This window comes from Egretta garzetta, unplaced genomic scaffold, assembly GCF_000687185.1.
Source record: "Egretta garzetta isolate BGI_Z169 unplaced genomic scaffold, ASM68718v1 scaffold94, whole genome shotgun sequence".
NCBI lineage: Eukaryota > Metazoa > Chordata > Aves > Pelecaniformes > Ardeidae > Egretta > Egretta garzetta.
In genome coordinates this window covers 3729748-3736297 of record NW_009259683.1, presented here as the reverse complement: position 1 = coordinate 3736297, position 6550 = coordinate 3729748, and the positions used below count along the sequence as shown (strand labels likewise).

The 6550-nt window shown below is 42.0% G+C and overlaps 1 protein-coding gene across 1 annotated transcript in view; it reads right to left on the bottom strand.

Moving 5' to 3' along the window:
• Positions 1-6550, bottom strand: part of RFTN1 (raftlin, lipid raft linker 1) — an 89962-nt gene that overhangs the window by 14320 nt on the left and 69092 nt on the right. The window lies entirely within an intron of this gene.

The window sequence follows — 6550 nt, the reverse complement described above, 5'->3', positions numbered from 1 at the left end:
GAGATCAGAGGGGAGAGCCCACAAGGGCAGACACGTACACCCCTGGCCACCAGGCTGGTTACCAGCCCCCACCACTGCCAAAGCCAGAGCTTTCTCCCAGGGCTTTTCTCCTAGGGCAGAAGAGGCAGTGGTGAAGGCAGGACTTGCACCTTAGGGGAAAAGAGGGAAAATAAAATGAGAGAAACTGAATATATGGGTTGCCTGGGAATGACCTGCTAAAAGCGTGCTGCAAATGTTTTATGTTTGCAGTAACACAGCTGACCAGGAGACTAAATCTAAGCTCTAAATTTGTGAATTATTTGCCTTTTTCCTTTTCAGACTTCTTCCAAAAGGTAATTTCTGCTAATAATATAACATTATCCATCCATTAAAAACACTGCAAAAGAGAAGCAAGAGAGAAGATTCACAAGTGTTTCAGCAACAAAAGTTGGACAATGCTCCTCTAGTATTGAGCTGCTCCTGAATTTCCACGTGTAATACACCACAGCACCTTGCTAGCAGACACTTGCTACACACCCACTAAGCTGTATAGCAGAGGGGTGTGGGACAGCACCTGCGCTCTTAGAAACCACCAGTGGCTTTTGGCAGCAGATGGGTCACTGACCAACACAGACTAGTTGCCAAACTGGGACCTTAGTGGGAAGTGAATATAAAAAAAAAGTAATAAATAAATCCCCAGACAGGCTTTTTGCTCATTATTCTGGGCATATGCAATTTAGAGCTATTTATGATTACTTAATATATGTGAATTGATGCACTGTGAAATATTTTTGAGAATAGAATACAGCTGTAACACTATACGGGGTAGCATCCTGTTAAGACAGTTCTTCTGCAATTCAGATGTATCCAGTTACAATTTCAACACACACGTAGGCTGCTGAGTAGCATCCACATCTGTCTCCACATCTAGGGTAAAATAAAACAATCAAAAAACCCTCCTGTGCCCACAAAGCCCACTTCTCTCAGTGACTTCTGCAGATGCAAATCCTACTTTCTAGCGTATGTATAAACTAACGAAAACATTTGAGTGCTCCCGATATCGCCTGCACCTGTAACACAGAAGGACATTTGCACAGCAACACAATTTCGCATTTACGGAAGCACAGGATAGGTAGAAAAAGCTCCGCAAGGTGAATGTGGTGACATGGAGGGTTCTCCAAAAAGGAAGCACGGAAGCATCTTATGAAATGGGTTAAATTTACTATTGCACAGGCAATGTACACGTGATAGGACAACTCCACGTACTTAGTCACGGAGCACAAGAAATAAATGTGATCTAGCAATCCATCAGTACATTTTCTTAAATAACTCTGGCATTTTTAGTTTCACAATTCCTGCCGCACTTGTGCATTGTACCTTAAGGTGAGCGCTGATTTTACTGTTTGTCCATCAACTGTTTCTGGGAAAAAACCCAACACAGAAAAACACTGAGAACCTGAGAATGTGTATACTTCAGGGCACCTTACCGCACACAGCTTAAATCATCTCCATGCAGCTTCTCCAGCATTATTTCCTTTGGTTATAATTTATTCTCGAACAAAATTTGGGTTTTGCAAAAAGGCTTTGTGCACCACTCCACCATTCTGGAACTAACAATCTATTTCCAGGTGAGAAATGCATCTGAAGCACAGACCCTCTACTGCCGCCGGTTCGGACAGCAGGAGAGCAAACGTTGGCACTGCCCTTCACGTACGTGCAGGCTGTGGATGCGATTTATGGGGTCCCAGCACCTGCTTCCCGGGTGCCTCAAAACGCTGAGGCCCCTCCCAAACCTGCCTGGCAGCAGCACAGGGTCAGAGAGTTGCATTAGCCAGGGCACCATGGCATGGCTAAAGGTGACCTGCTGGGGAAAACAAACATGAGTGGTGCCCTGTGAGGTTTTTTAGAAAGTGTAAAAGAGGACTGAAATACTTTTCCTCAGCTTGTTCTTAAGTGGAAAGTTCAGATCTGGTATGCTCACTTTTTCCTGAAAGATTTTACGGGTGAGCAGAGAACTAATTCTTACCTCTGATCTTGTCACAAACCTAAGCAAATCGTGACAGATAGGAAGTGATTTTTTTATTCAGATTTATTTATTCATTATTGTTTTAAAACCTGTGCTTTTCTGCCTTACTCACATGGAAGAAGCGCTTTGTTAAGATGTTCAATACTGCAAGTATCAGGCAAGTTCCAAATTCATATTGCTGGATTTTATTACTGAATTTATGAACAAAACCAATGCAAGATTAGCCTGTGCATTTTAATCCCATATAGAGCATATGCCTACTGAATTCAGTAGACAAATATATATGTATATATGCTGCTCTCACATCTTACATAACAGAAAGAAACAAGAACTATAAAAACTTGAAGATAACAGGCCACCGAAGGTTTTTGTTCAGCTTTTCCTGAAAAGCAACAAGGGGCAAAACGCTGAAATATTACACCCAGGCAATATATACGTCCTTTGGGTGGTAAAGAAGGTCATGCACACAACTGCACTTCATTCCCATCACCACCAACCCCACTGCTGACCTGGTCCATGCCTTTCTCCCATGGCTAGAGACAGCACAGTGTAGCTTAACTGACATACGACCTAAATCAGATTTACAGACAAATCAAATCCTCGTTTCCAGGGCATTTGATTCAAGGCTTACATTAAGGCAACTTGCAACCTAGGCTCAGCAGAGATGATTTTTTAAATCTTCTGGTATGTCGCAGTTTAAAAGGTTTTTACCATGTCTACAGTGGACACTGACCCCCATTCAGTTCTGCCAGGGAAATGGCAACACCGCGATGTATTTGAGATTTTAATTCATGTCAGTATACCAAAGATATGATATTGCGGAAAATAAAAAAGTGATGAATCACCAGCTGCAGATTTTCAAAGAGAAAATACCTGTAAATGAAGGACAATATTTTCAGAATGAACAAGGCTTCAGAAGCAGAACAATGCAGAAATCTAAAATAAATGATACAGCACTCAACTTTAAAGACAGCATCAGCTATTTTGTCTTGGGTAATGGGGAAGAGAAGGTGACAGATTAGAGTTGGGGAGAGGGAAATCATGCAGGCTCTGATTAATCAGAACTGCCTACCCACATTTGCCTACACAAGCAGAATTAAAACCATCAAACAAGTTTCAGTGCTAGATCTCAGAGGCTGCGGTGGAAATAATGTGCCCTGACATTTTTAGAGTTAAAGTGATAGGGATGAGAGCAGCATTTGTCATTAGAAGTCCTGCGGTCATTTGCAGAGGGTGCCACAGCTCTCCTTTGAGAAGAAAAGAGTTAAATTACTCAGAGCTATTACATCCTGTCTGCTGCTTGGCGGGACCACATACTGTGACAGCTGCGAGCTTTACATCCTCTGCAAACTGACATTTTACACACATACCGAGTGCATCACACTGTTCAGCTTGTTTTCTCTATTAGCCTTAGCAATTAAAAAGGCAGCACGTTCCCTGCAAAGAGGTGTGCTAACCCCTCTCTTTTGCCTTTATGGTTAAACGGCAGAACTTTACCTTTCCATTTAGAAACGTTCTCTTTTTATTACTAAGGGCACCGCGACATGTCTTCCTTTTTAAAACAGCTTTCCTTTGTTGTGGCTGGGATTCTTTTGTTTGTTTCTTTCTTCTTAATTGGGATACAGCACAATAAATTTACATTCAGTTCAGACCATATCTGAGAAGGTCCATAGCTCATCCAGATAATCCAATTTGATACAAATTTAAACTAAGGATCCATTATACACATTTATGTCATGTTGCCCATCAGGGCTTCTTCCACTGCCTTGGTACAAATCAAAATGACAAATGGAAAAGGTTAATCTAGATCAGAGCTGAACCTGTATAAGAAAAATTAGAAAGTCATTCCACTGCTCCATAATTATCTCTGTGATAATTATATTTTGAAGTACTCATAACAGAAACAAAGCCTTTACTGTCTTTTGGACATCTTCTGTTGCTACTGAACTCTGTCTCCTTCCCTCTACATCCCCCATTTTACAGTCCCTTCCTCTGCCATGGCATTATGCTGTGTTTGTGGTAAACAAAGGTGAATTCTGACAGGGTTTAACAGAGAGGAAACTTGGTCTTCTGCATATGACACTGGGCCAGTGCCTACAGATCTCCCGCCTTCCAGTATTTCTTTCAATGGATGACTTTACCTACCTATGCCTTTTATGTCTTGGAAAGCATAAGGCATGAAATATCCAGGCAGTTATTTAAATGCCAGGAGAAAGAACGGAGGTGGTCAGTTCTCTCTTCCTCTAAATGTGCAAGATCTTTGCAAGAGTTCCCCAATGCCTCAACCTCCTTCCTTCAGTAGGCTTCTTCTTTTCCATATTCTTCCACTTCAGGTTGGTGGGTAACACATTCATGATGTCCCCAGAAGAGGGGCACTTGATCTCAAAAGAGCAAAATTGCCAGGGAACACCCAGCATCCAAATTTTAAATTGCAGCAGAGAATAATCTGATCGTACTGACAAGGTGCATATATGCTATCAGTACGTTTCTGAAATTGCACATACCAAATCTTATGTCTGGAACAAGGGATTCTCCACATTAGCCCTCACAGAGACATTGTGCATGGCACTCAGCATCTCTTGACGCACCAGATGACACTGGGAGGTTGATTCCTTAATCAGTTGACCAGCTGTGTCTCCAGCATGGAATTGCTAGAATTGAAGGCAAATGACACTCCCCCTACCAGGGCTCTAACACTTCAAGGGGCCGTTCTAGAAGATACTCTTCTGCTGTGTCCTAGTGTTTCGGTCACCACTCTGCCATCACAGGATCCCCATTATCAGGTGCTGTCCTTGTCACGTAGCTCGAGACAAACTTTCTTGTGTCCCCACAGAGCAAACAAAGAGGTGCGTGGGGGCCATTATGCATAACTTAGTTGCAATGTCCTACTGAGGCAGAGAACCTTTCACTGCTTGTCTAAGAGCCAAACTGGTTCAGACCAAGAACCCATTTAACTCAGAAAGCTGTCTCCAACGGGGCTGTAAGTGACAGCTAAGGAAAAGTAATGTATATCAGGGCAAGTATGTAGGATACCCGCCCCCCCAAATTTTGTGTACTTCCTCTCGGCATGTCTGATTTAGTTTCTACTGAAAGGAATCCAGCTTGCGCAATATGAGACCGTTCTGCAGCGTGAGGTGAGGTGTATTAAGTGGGGAGGATCAGGGGGTTCCCTTCAAAAACACACTCCTGATCTAAATTAAAATGCTTGTATAAACACAGAGATAGATAAGGTAGAGGAAAAAACAACACTGCTTCCACCCGAACCCACCTAAACTTCTTGAACCCACAGCATTCTCCAGAAAGGAGTTCCACAGATCTGCTGCCTGCTGCATAAAGAATTACCTGAATTATCTCCTTTTTGTTTGTTTTGCACCTGGCCCCGCCTAGTTCCATTTGACAACCCTTAGTTCTTACACTGGAAGAGACAGCAAACAGTCAATCCCTGTTTACATGCCTCCCATGATTTAGGAGATCTCTACCTATTCCATTCCCTGCAACTCTTCTCTTTTCCAGGCTGAAAGGACACACCACGTAAAGTCTTCCTAATATGGAAGCTGTCTGTATTGCTGATCATCCTCACTGCTCTTCTCTGAACATTTCCAGTGCTAACATAATCTTCTGAAAGAAGGTGCTGTCAAACCACGGCTTATACAGTAGTATATGCTTGCTGTTTTCCCCTCTATACCTTTCCTAGCATTTTTTAACATATGGTTAACATTAAAGCTTCTTGACATTCGCCTTCTTGATCAGCACTGACCTAATGCACTCAGGGAACCATCTGTCATTATCCCAAAACCTTGCTCCTGAGTGGCAACACCACAATTTGACCCTAAAAATGGACAAGATCTTACAGTCAAGCCCGTAATAACTGGAATAACATTAAATGTAATATAGGAATCATTTGTTCAGATGCATATTAACACAAGAAAAGCTGCCATTAATGCATTACACTGTTCTTCAAGAAGTTTCTAGCCATTATTATATGGCAATTTCTTGCTACATTACAAAGTCATCATCTAATAACCAACTTTTAAGCCCAGTCTCCTGGAATTTTACACATTTAGTCTCGCATCTGTCCCATCTTCCCTTAATCCATCCTCTTGGCGTGTGTGTGCCATGCTTGTCTTTCTTAGGATTTTACACCATTTACAATATATTCCAAGCAAAAAGATCAGGCATTGCCTTTATAGATACAGAACATCTATTTCTGGCAGACTAGAGTAATAAAATAAAACAAACAAAAAAAAACCTTCTAGGAGTTACACAACGGTATCTTCTTTTCCCCCATGATCTTTTTGCTTCAAGTCACACAGAATTTTAAGCCCAGCTTTTCAAATACCTGTCCGTGTATCGAATTTGCTGTGGAAGATCCGTACTGACTGATCCGATCTAAACAGTGTTTCTACTGATCTGAGCGTGCACTCAGATCAGTAAAAAGCCCATCTATGACACACATGGTTTGCTTATAGGGGCCTATCCAGAATATACAGTTCTTTCAGCATATGAAGGAGGTCAGACAGAAGCAAACGCAGTTATCTGTGCATT